A 12,430-nucleotide genomic window follows, 5' to 3' on the forward strand; every position below is an offset into this window, starting at 1 on the left:
AGAGTCACAGCCTCAGTGGAAAACAATGGCTCCGTTTTACCTACTGGACGGATCTCCATGAAAACTTTGTTAAATGATTTTGTAGGTATTCCACCTATACCCGACATGGGTGTGTTTGATTTATAACGAGTCAGGCCTAAACGGTTGACACAAGCGTTTGTTATGATGTGGCTCTGACTACCTGGGTCCAACAATGCGCGGACCTTCTGATAACAACCCCTACCATCCCTAACTTCCACCTCTGCCGTCGCCAGCATCACAAATGAAGACCCGGACATACCGCCAGAAACATTGGAGAGAGAGGTAACAGGTGTGATCGCACTCTCATCAGACACTGAAGCGGTCTGATTGTTTGATGATGATGAAGTTTGATTATTATTAACTGATGACTTAGATTGTTGACTTTTGTTTAATGAATTAGATTGTTGATTTTTGTTGGTTGGAAAATGCAATAAACTGTTATGTTTTTTATTACAATATTTGCAAGTATGTGATGAGAAACATTGATCAGCAGAGTGATTTGAACGGAGACAATTTAAACAAAGTTTATTTTGTCTGACAAGTTTGGAACGTTCCTGAGGAGACTTTGATAAAAAGCTTGAACACATGAAAAGAGGATGATATTTAGAGCACAAAATACAACCTGTGCCAGATGCTTGTGCTAGCAACATGGTTGGTGCCGTTCTTGACTGGTTCTGCTTGGGCTGTGCTTGATTTTTATTGGATGTGACATTACCCGTTGACAAGGTAGAGCGTTCCAGAGCGGAGCACCTATCTTCTAAGAATTTTTGTAATTCAGAGTAGGAAGGAAAATCACTACCCTTCGTAGACAATTCAAATGCCTCACGTGACTTCGGATCTAATCTTGTCAACAAAGAATGAAACAGAACAAAGTCCCAATCAGTTGTAGGGAGCCCTAAGCATTTAAGCATTGAAAGATTCTCGTTGAATGTATCCAACAAATTCCTCAGAAGATGAGCTGAGCCTGAAGGAACCGGCTTTGAATTGGTGATCTGTTCCCAACATACAAAAGCAAGGTATCGTTTGTTATTGTATCTGTTTTTTAAAGCCTCATAAGCACTTAGATAATTGGCTTCCGAAATAGGATATGGCCTGATGATGTTGATTGGTTCACCCGACAGTGATGTTTGTAAATACTGGAATTTTTCCACATTAGACAAATCTGTACGGCGGTGAACAAGGGTATTGAATAAGTCAATGTAACCCGGAAAGTCTTTAAATTGACCTGAAAATGTTGGCAACTTAATAGTGGGCAATTTGCTATGTGATTTGCTAGGTGGAGGTGCATCTTGTTGTGGCTTTGGTTTCTCCGCAGGCAATAAATTACGCTTAATCTCAAGAATTTCGAAGAACATGTCATCAGCTTTCTCTTGGTATATCGCTTCTTCACTTATCATGTCACTTGTAGCTTGAGACTTGTCTAATTCACTCATAAGACTGACATGCGCATCATTAAAGGAGTCCATGATAGACTCTAAGCGTGAACACCATGTTACAAAACGAGGCAAAATCGCGACATCCTTCTCACAACTTCTTGCGCACTTGACACCATCTTCTAGGCGTTTGAAAGCTATATTTCGCTTTGATCTATAGTGGGACAGCAACGATTCACTCATTTTGAACGAAATTAATCAGTAAAGTTGAAAAAAACAACAAGAAACTGATTTGATATTATAACCAACACTTCCGAGATATTGTTAACTTTGTGCTTAATTCAGGCTGTAAAGAAGGCTAAAAAACATAAAACATATGATGATCTATCGATTGATAATGTTATTATCCCGAAAACAATAGAAAATTGTGAAAAATAAACAATAATTTTCTACAAAATGCAATACGATACGAAAATGCAAATTGACAGCTAATGGAATGAATGTTATGAAGAATTCGAATGAATGACATTAATTATTCACTCATTGAATGGTAAAAATATTTTCTACCATAGAACGAATATTATCCGAATGATTGAATGTTATGATGAGTGCTATTCTGATAACTGTTTACGTACGATACAATTTTTTTTTGTTTAATATTAAATTCGAAGGACCGTTAATTTTTTATGACAAAAGTGTCGTCATATGGTACGAACACTAAAATGAAATAAAATGATAGATGTGATGCAAATTAACTTATTGTGCGATATGCTACACAAAAGATAATTATTTATGTTTAATGAAAAACGCTATGTTTCGAGTGCGATATGCTACACTGAAATCATACGCCAATTATGAAATGATATTTTTCAAGTGCGATATGCTACACTGAAAATTAACTGATGTGAATGTGATACAAAAATAACGATATTCGTTGAGTGCGATATGCTACACTCAAACAAAAATACGTTTATGTGCTGATGTTGCACAAAGTGATTCTCACAACAAAACAAAATGATGTAATTTTAAGCGCCGTATGGTACGCCCAAAAAAAAATGAATTTGATGAAATGTTTTAGTGTCGCATGTTACACATAAAACAACGCTTGATATGGTACAAAACGTAGGTTAGAAAACCGTATTATACGATTGTACAAAAACGTTATGAGAATCGGCTCCCAACGACCGCGCTCGCGCCGAACCGACAAGTTTCAACCGGTAGAAGAAGAAAAAATATGAATGAATCTTTCTCTTACTACCCCAAATGGATGAAACTAATTAATGAAATATGATGTAAATATGTTGAAAAGTGTAAAATATGTTGTGATATGATAATATTTATGTTCCCTACGTGAAATATCACTTGTTTTTTATTAGAAAGTTGATGGCTTTTGCGAACAAATATGGACGCCAAAACTTTTTCTCAAACAACCAATTTGCGGTGCAAATATGAAAATTCGGCTCGTAAGGCCCAAAAATGTTTGTGTTGTGGTAAAGATAGCTTCGATAGCTCCAGTGGTGTACGTAAACATAGGTCGCGTTGGTTGTTTGAGCGAAAAGGGCGGTTATGCAAAAATATCCTACAGACAAGTAACAGAGGGAAGGTGGGAAAAACTTACGGATGCGCTGCAAAACGGAGATTTATATCCCCGGGGACACCGTTGCTCGACGAGGGCCCTCGGAGATGATGATTCAGATGGCTGCGTGCACTTTTATGATGATAATTGTATTTTGTTTGGTCGGCCGACACTCTCACGCACGGTTGTTGAAGCAAGAAGAGAATGAATGATTCGGAAATTTGAGTGAGCGTGTTCGATGAATGAATGAGCGCCGCCGGGTGATAGGAAAGGGTAGGAAGCGGGAATGTCTGATACTTGAACAATAAATGTAGCAAAGTCATTCCTACAATGAAACTTTCGAATAGCAACATTATGAATTAATTTGTATTTATTTATTAAATATTATTTTAATTAAATTATGTCAAGCTCAAAATTGCTAGGATAATCGGTGCTAAATGGGACATAATGTAATCCGTTAAAAATCTAAAGTTTAAGTATTATCAAAAAAAATAAAGTATTTCAATAGACAGTAATGTATTTTATTTAAAACTGTACCTAAATAAAGAAAAACAATATATCTTATGTAATTTTTTTCAAACACCCCCACTATACTACGTATAGAATATAGAATTGGCAACTCTCCGCTCCCCCCCAGCACCCGAGTTAGGCTTACCTCACCCCCTCGGACGGTTTAATCTTCAGTCGTATGACGTCAGACGTCACAGGTGCGCGTGTACGATAACTTCAATGTGTAGTGTCTGTGTAAAACGAGGTGATTTGTATGAAGTGTCCGGGGTCTGCCCAGGGTTAGAGTAGCAGAATAAGAATCCACGGTAGGTAATCCAGAGATAATTTTGGGGGTACTTACCCAAGGATAGACAATTTGTAGTCATGTAGATAACCTAATATACATAGTTTGGCTGGCCACAAAGCTTGGTAAATATAAAAAAAAAACATAATTATTTAAAAGTGCATTTATTGTTAATAGTTAATAAATATATGTAACACGTTTGCACTGTTACATTTGCGTATCAACAATGTGAATCTATGCTTAACCTATAGAATGAAATTCACAAATTAATACTGTTATGTTCGTATTAGAATGAAGCAGGAATAAGAAATGGTCTGACGAAAAATAATACACGGGAAATGTGGAAGACAAGAACAAAACGATTTCATTACTACACGTAAGCGGATGGTTCTTCGAACAACAGAAGTAATATAAAAAAAAAATGTTTATTGTCATAGAAAAAGATCGGCACAACATTGGATACTATAGCTAGGACTAGTGATGGGCAGGGAAAGAAAAAATTGGGTGGGAAAGAAAAAATATCGGGAAAATATGGGAAAATAAAATAAACACCCGAAAAATTCCCGAATCATGGGAAAATATTTTTTATTTAATTATTTTTAATCTTATTATTATTTGTATGTCGTTTCCATGTCTCGGGTCGGGTCTGTCATGGAGTCCCGGACTTTTGGAAGGCGTGCGTGGGGCCGAAGCCAACACGTAGAGGCCCCTTAAGACAATTTACTCTAAATGTGTTGTGACACCAACCGGCGATTATCCCTGTATGCACTATGGGAGTGCACCCAAAGACAATCCCTGGTTCGCGTAGGACTATGGCAGATCATGGGAACAAAATTAACTGGGCTATTGGGTTGGGGGTTAGTGAACCGGGATACTGGGGCTATGGGGGACTATGGCGCCTGCTCGACCAATGTTAATAACAGAGATACATTGGGCAGGCGGTGACTCGTCACTCACTGGTTGGGCCACCTATCTAGCCGACGCGACTGGACGGCAAGGCAGCAACATAGTTGTGAGCATCTCAGGGTGTCAGGGTGTGCGGTTTCTGCGAGGCGGTTTACCCGCCTTACCAACTCGCGACTTATGCATCTTTCACTTCCACCCTGCGAGCGTATAGCTCTAACGCCCCACTCTGGCTGGCCAATGAAGGCAAGCCAGAGGTGAGAGTCCTGCGGCCCCCGCTAAGGTCCACTCCGGCCAGCCAGTACTGTCACCTTCTTTGTTGCTCTTCTTTGGACTCTCTCTAGTAGTGCAATGTCCTTCCGATAGTAAAGTCTCCATATTTGAAACCCATGTTCTAACAGCGGTCTGACGTAAGTAAGTTTTGTAAAGCCTAAGAAACAATTCCGTATCTATATGATAAAAAGCTTTTCTAATTATGTATAAGAGGGAGTTATCCTTCTTAGTGATTCCAATAATGTGATCGTCCCACTTTAGATTATGTGTTATCGTTATGCCAAGGTCCTTTTGTTTTTTAACACACTCGAGAGGTTTTGAGTCAATGGTGTAACTCAACGTGGGGTGGTTACTGCCAACATGCAACACAGTGTATTTGTCTACGTTTAATGTGATTAGCCAATCTCGGGTCCAAGCAATTACCCTATCAAGATCATCTTGGATTATATTATGGCTAATAAGTGGATTCCCCGTTATTGTCGTGTCATCTGCAAAGAGTGATATATCAGACATGATACCATGTTTAAGATCTGTAAGGTAGATACTGAATAAAATAGGTCCTAACACCGATCCCTGCGGCACACCGCTGAGGACTTTTCTGGGAACAGAGTATGATTCTCCGATGCGCACAGAGAATGTGCGATTTGACAGGAAGTCCACTTTACGACATTGCCTCTGATTCCAAAGGGCTCTAATTTAGCAATCAATGGTGTGACAGGAACTCGATCAAAAGCTTTTTCATAGTCCAAGTAAATAATATCTGTAGGTATTCGTGCCTCCCAATTTCTTACACAAAACCATGTTGCTCCTCGATGATGACATTCTCTCGTGCCAAAAGCATCCTATATATCCTATAATATGTAGATATCTTTGCATGGAATTATTAAAATCGACCATTCCATTCAAAATATATTACAAAGGAGATCATCGGCTTTCCATACTTTGGCCGGCCCAAATTTGAAAGTGCCGGTCAGAGAAAAAAAATGTGTCAAACCTTTCGAATAGATTGTTCTGAACATTTTTTACTATGACACCAGACGTGTATGACCATTAGTTTGGCTTTAATTGGATTTTAAAAATCTCGACTTTTCATACATTTTGTAAAAAATAATATTATGTCCGTTGGGAAAAAGAGGTATACAGGCGTATTACAAAGGACCGTTAGAACATTTATTAGTATGGCGCCAAACTTCTATGACCATTATTTGGACTTTCAGTTTTGGTTAATATGTTAAAATGCCGGCCATCGAAAAAAATACGTCGAATCTGTCTAATAGTTGCTTCTCAATATTTTTTAATAACACCAAACATCTATGACCATTATTTTGACTTTTATTTTATTTATTTTTATTTTATTTTTTAATTCTAGGAGAACCAACAGTTATCAAAAACAAGTTAAAGACTGGAATAACAACATCAGAACCAATTAAAGGTTCTCACAAATAGAATTAGAATAATTAGTTACAAAAAAAAAAAGCGTTGAGTCTTGACAGCAAGCAATTTTGTAGAAGATTGAGTCCCGCACGCACAATACAAGTTAAATGATAAAAACAACAAATAGTTAGATGTATACAATAACAAAACTATTATATACAATTTTTAATTGTTTTTGTTACAAAGGTACGTAGGTTACGGAACGGTAGGTTATTGGAATTTACGTTTTTGTTTAAATATGAAAAATGCCGACCAGCAAAAATATCATGTTGAGAGTATCGAGTAGATGTCTGTTAACATTTTTTTCTATAGCGCCAAACTTGTATAACCATTAGTTTGGCTTTTAGTCTATTTTAAAAATCTTGATTTCTTATTTATTTTGTATGAAAATAAAGTGCTTTGGGTAAAAAATGCGGTACGGCGGATTACAAAGGACCTTTAGAACATTTAATAATCTGGCGCAAAACATTTTTGACCGTTATCTTGACTTTTTATTCGTTTCTCTTTCCGTTTTGGTTCAAATGGGAAAATGTCAGCCAGCGAAACAAAAGTCAAATCTTTTGGTAATCGACTTGAACGACGTATTTTTACTATACTACCAAATGTCGACTTTGGCTTTTATTGGACTTTTTAAAAAAAACTTTTTTTTTATACATTTTAACAATGACAACAAGCAGAGCTTTCCCAATGACTAGTTATTATTCAGATAAATACTTTGTGTTTTTGTTTTGTGTGTTGTTAGGTGAACTTCTATATGAATACTATCTGATTTTAGATATGACGTTGGCTGTAGTTTTTGCATTCGACTCAACGTTACGGCCTAAGTTTAGGTTGAATTATGGTATTGATTCACCTTGACCGTAAATGGTTACCACCCTCCAAAGATAAGCTTGCCATCTAGTGACGAAACTCGTATATTGGCATGACGTCTGAAGTATCTGTTAGGGAAAACAGGAGTCGGGTAGTTGTACTTTGCATGTATGCCTATTACAATGTCCTGGAGCTACTCGGCCGATAACATAGTAGGTACCTCTATCACCCCACTGTTTATTCCTTGTATACACTTTTCTTTAAAAAAAGTAGTTTCTTAAGCGTGTATCACCATCAGGTAAGGTAGTGGTCAAACGCAAACCTATTTTTCAAAAGACGACCACCATATTACGCCTTTAGCAAGATAGTTCCATTATCACTAGATAAAACTTTTTTTGATTTTTGGAAAATCGAATTAAATTCAAAATATTGGTCATAGTCGAATAATGCCATAGTAATAAACATTCTGACGATCTTTTAAATAACGCGTCGGTTATATTTTATTTTTATACAAAATGAATCAAAAATCAAGTTTCTTTTTTAAATCCAACAAAAGCCAAACTAATTAATGGTCATACACGTTTTTGTCATAGTGAATAATGTTTACAGGTATCTTCTCGATAGCTTTGACATGTGTTTTTTGCTGACCGGCACTTTTCACACAGAAACTATAACGTAAAGTCCAACAAAAGTCAAAATAATGGTCATAGACGTTTGGTGCCCTAATAATAAATGGTCAAATGGATAAGTTCTAACGGGATATACAAATATTGTTTCATGGCCGGCACTTCACATTTTCACCAAAAATGTATGATTTTTTTTTTTTTTTTTTTTTATTTTATATAAACTTGCAATCAGTCCTTGGACTTTCAGCAGTTCTTTTATATGGTATTATGTCGAGTGAGGCTTGTCCTTCCATTGTTGGACAGCCTTTATTGTGATAGGTTATCCCATATATGTAGCCGTCTAAGGCGTCTCGTATCGAGCGGTTCGCTAAGGTTCTGGGCATAGTGGTTTACATGGTGTGTGATTCTATCTTTGTATCTCTTTGTCGTGTTAGATATTTCTTCCCTGACAGTGGGTATCTCTAAGTATTCGTGGATTTCATCCATTCTTGTGAACCATGGGGCATTAACAATTTTCTTGAGCACATTATTCTGAAACCGCTGCAGTATCTCTATATTTGACATCCTCGCAGATCCCCAGAGCTGTATTCCATAAGTCCATATAGGCTTTAGGATCGCCTTGTAGATCAAAACTTTGTTGTTCACTGAGAGTTTAGATTTCCTTCCGAGTAGCCACTCCAGGGATTTGAGTTTGCAATTCAACTCAACACGTTTCTTTTGTATGTGGAATTTCCATGTTTGTTTTCGATCAAGGTAAAATCCAAGGTATTTAACAACTGTACTATGTGGTAACGTATGTTCTCCAAGTTTGACAACTGCGGTGTCACCATTACGTAGTGTGAAGGTAATGTGATTTGACTTGGCCGCACTTGCCTTGATACGCCAGTCTTTCATCCACTTGTGAATTTTGTTGAGGTGTGTTTGTAAGATGTGTGATGCAGTGTTTGAGCTTTCGTGAGATGTTAGTATGGCCGTATCATCAGCGAAGGTTGCTGTTATGATATTTTCAGATTCTGGCACATCAGCTGTAAATAGCAAGTATAAAGATGGTCCCAATACCGACCCCTGTGGAACTCCTGCTTTAACGTTATAGAAACTAGAGGTTGCGTCGTTAACTTTTACATAAAAGGTTCTGTCTTCTAGGTAGGATTTGAAGAGCAGATACATGTTATGCGGAAGTAGTTTCTTCAACTTGTAGAGTAGCCCATCGTGCCACACTTTATCGAATGCCTGTTGTACATCAAGAAATACCCCTGAGCAGTATTTCTTACATTCTAGAGCTTTCCTAATGTGGTCACACACTCTATGGACTTGCTCGATTGTTCCATGGTTTTTGCGGAATCCAAATTGGTGATCTGGTATAGCTTGGTTTATGTATTTATGAAGACGATGTGATATAACTTTTTCCAGGACCTTGGACAGCACCGGGAGAAGGCTTATCGGTCTGTAGGATGACGTTAGATGCGGTGGCTTGCCAGGTTTGGGCACCATAGTTATTTGAGACACTTTCCAAATGCTGGGGTAATATGAGTTTCGTAGTATAGAATTAAATAGTTGCGTGATGTAGACTACTGCTTTTTTTGGTAGGTTTCTTAGTATTTCAGCGGTTATTAAATCAAAACCAGGGGCTTTTTTCAATCCTAGATCAAAGATCAATCGCCGAACCTCTGCAGGTGTACAGCATTGAATGGGAGGACTGAGTTGAAGATCGGTTTTAAGGAACAATTGGACTTCACTATCCATTTCATCTGTACCTAAGTCATCGTTTGGAACGAACACATCTCTCAGGAACCTTCCATAAGTTTCTGCTTTCTCTTCGTCTGTTTTAGCCCAACTACCGTCTTTTGTTTTAATTGGATGCTGTGCATGCTGCGGTTTGTCACGAATTTTAGCAGCTTTCCATAGCGAATGTTCATTTTTTGATGGAACTGAAGGTGCTAAATTTTGTAAGTATTGTTGCATTGTTTTGTTTTCTATTTCCGCTATAACTTTTTTGAGCTCAGCCGCTGCTTTATTAAAGGCCCTTTTATCTGCAGGATGTCGACTACAGTGCCATACTCGTCTGAGTCGCCGCTTTTCCAAGACTTTTTGCTTTACGTATTTCGACATTGATTGTTTTCTTGCTTCTATGCGAGTTTTACAATCTGGAGTGCTGAGCCACGCTGCCTTTTGGATGCTCTTTGTTATGTTTATAGTGGCATTCTCAATATCCATGTCTGACTTAAGTGGGACTTTGAGATTTATATTGTCGGTTAAATATTCTGCAAAGTGGTTCCAATTAGTATTCTTGTTGTAAAGGTACGGATTCTTAAGCGAGCTGGTTATAGTCGTACTCATAGTTAGGATGGCTGGTGAGTGATCTGATGAGGTGTCGTAGCAGCTTTGGATGTCTAGGTGATGGGTTTGTAGACCTTTATGTATAAAGAAGTCTATTAGGTCTGGTAGTCTATTGACGTCTGTGGGCCAATATGTTGGTTCACATGTAGTGAGGACATGCAAGTGATTTCTCTCGGCTGTTCTTTTTAAACTTCGCCCTCTTGTATTAGTAACACGGCAACCCCAGTGTGTATTTTTGGCATTTAAGTCACCACCGACTATGAACCGGTTTCCCAGACTTTGGAAGAAGTGACTGAAGTCGATATCGTTCGTTTCAGGTTCTCGTTTCTTTTTAGGGGGGCAATAGATAGATGTGATTGTTATTGGCCCTCGATTATCTTGCACCATTATGGATGTGGCTTGTATTTTTGCTGTCTGGTATTCTGGTAATAACTGGTGTTTAATGTTACTTCTTATGACGATTGCAGAACCAGCATGTGCTGTACCATCTGGGTGTGGTGTTGCGTAGATACAGTATCCATCTAAGGTAATTGATGGCTGACTTGTAAGGTGTGCTTCGGATACCAGTAAGATATCTAGATATTGTATATTAAACAAAATGCTAATATCGTCTTTCTTGTCTATGAGACCGTTTATGTTCCACGTTGCAATACGAAGAGCCATTTTTTAGCGAGCTAACTTGTTGATGACTGTGGTCAGAAGACCCATCAATGTGCCCATTTGATCAATAAGTCGATCAAGCTTCTCAGCTTGTTTCAAAAGAATGAGTTCTAGATTATTTGGTTCTCCTAGTGTAGCGCGTGCGTATGATCGGTATCTGTTGTTGTTGGCTGGTTGTTCTTTTTCCTTATCGTCTTGTGTTGCTGTGGTCAGGTTTGATTGGGGAAATTTTGTTTTTAGTGGTGGGTATTGCGCTTTTGTTTGAGAAGTATATGCCGTTGTATGAGTACTTCGTGGTTCTTCCTTTGTTGTGCTGTCTTGAAGCTCAGTTGGTTTAGTCACTCCTTTGTACTGCTTTTTAGTGCGAGTCTTTCTATCTAGAATTTCTTTATATACTTTGCAGCCCTTGTAACTGGCCGGGTGGCTTTCAGAACACAGCGCGCAAGTGGCTGGAGAATTTTTATCTTTGATGCAATCGGTAGTCTTATGGGGTCCACCACATTTTACACAGCGGTGCGGTCTCATGCAGTTATTTTTGCTATGTCCGTATTGTTGACACCGAGTACATTGGACTATGGTGTGCTGTTTTTTGGGATCTTCTATTTTCACCTTTTGATGGAAGATAAATTCTATGTCCTTAAGACGTGCGTTGTTTTCGTGAGGTCGTATATTTACGAAGAAAGTGTTCAGGGGGTCCTTTGTTCCTCTTTTACGAGCAGTGATAATTTCACCTTCGACTTGGTTTCCGGTTTCTTCAATGGCTTTGATGATTTCCTCTGTGGGTGTGCTATGGTGGAGGTGTTTGATCACAATTCTTGTTGATTTTTTATCTTTTCTAGTGAAAGTGTGTCCAATGAGACCTTTAGAACGTACTAGTCCAATCATGATTTGGTAAGTTTCTACTGTTTTTGTTGTAATTATTAGTTGATTCCTTGATACAACTTTGTAGGTGTAGTTTTCCTTTGCTACTTCTTGTTCTAGCAGCTCGGAGAGTTTTTGTAGGTCCTCTATTCCATAAAGTATAATAGGTGGAGGCTTCGGTGTGTTGTGCTTTTTGTTGTTAGGAGTGACTTGTTCTCGGTTATTATCTTCTACGGGATCTACTTCCAAATCGTTGAAACTATTTGAAGTTTCAAGAGCATTAGTGTTATCGCTATCAGCCGGAATACCTCTATGCTCATTCAGAGCTTGGTAGTTTTTTCGTTTCACGAATTTTGACTTTGGGGTTGACCATTGTTCTTCATTACCAGGTGAGCGTGTCCGTTTCTGCATTTGTTCAGGCATTCTTTGCCATGGAATCATAGGATTAACTTGAGATCCCGATTGGGTGTCAGCAGTTGACATACTTTTGCTTGTGGTGGTATTGTTGTTTTTGTTGAACATACTTGGATGGAATGTTTGCTGGAAGAGTTTCTTGGGTGGTGGATTTTCCATTTTTGTTGATAGTGTTTTGGTTTCAGAACGAATTCGTAGTAGGAATTTATTTTCTAATTCTGGCAACACTATTCAAGGTGTCAGTTGTCATATTGACATATTTATTTTCCCAAATTGGAGGGTAGAAAATTAAACTTTGCTAGTTGAAATGTCACTTGTGGATTTCACTTGCACTTTTTGTTACGAAAAA

The sequence above is a fragment of the Pectinophora gossypiella genome, chromosome 20, assembly GCF_024362695.1.
Source record: "Pectinophora gossypiella chromosome 20, ilPecGoss1.1, whole genome shotgun sequence".
Lineage (NCBI taxonomy): Eukaryota > Metazoa > Arthropoda > Insecta > Lepidoptera > Gelechiidae > Pectinophora > Pectinophora gossypiella.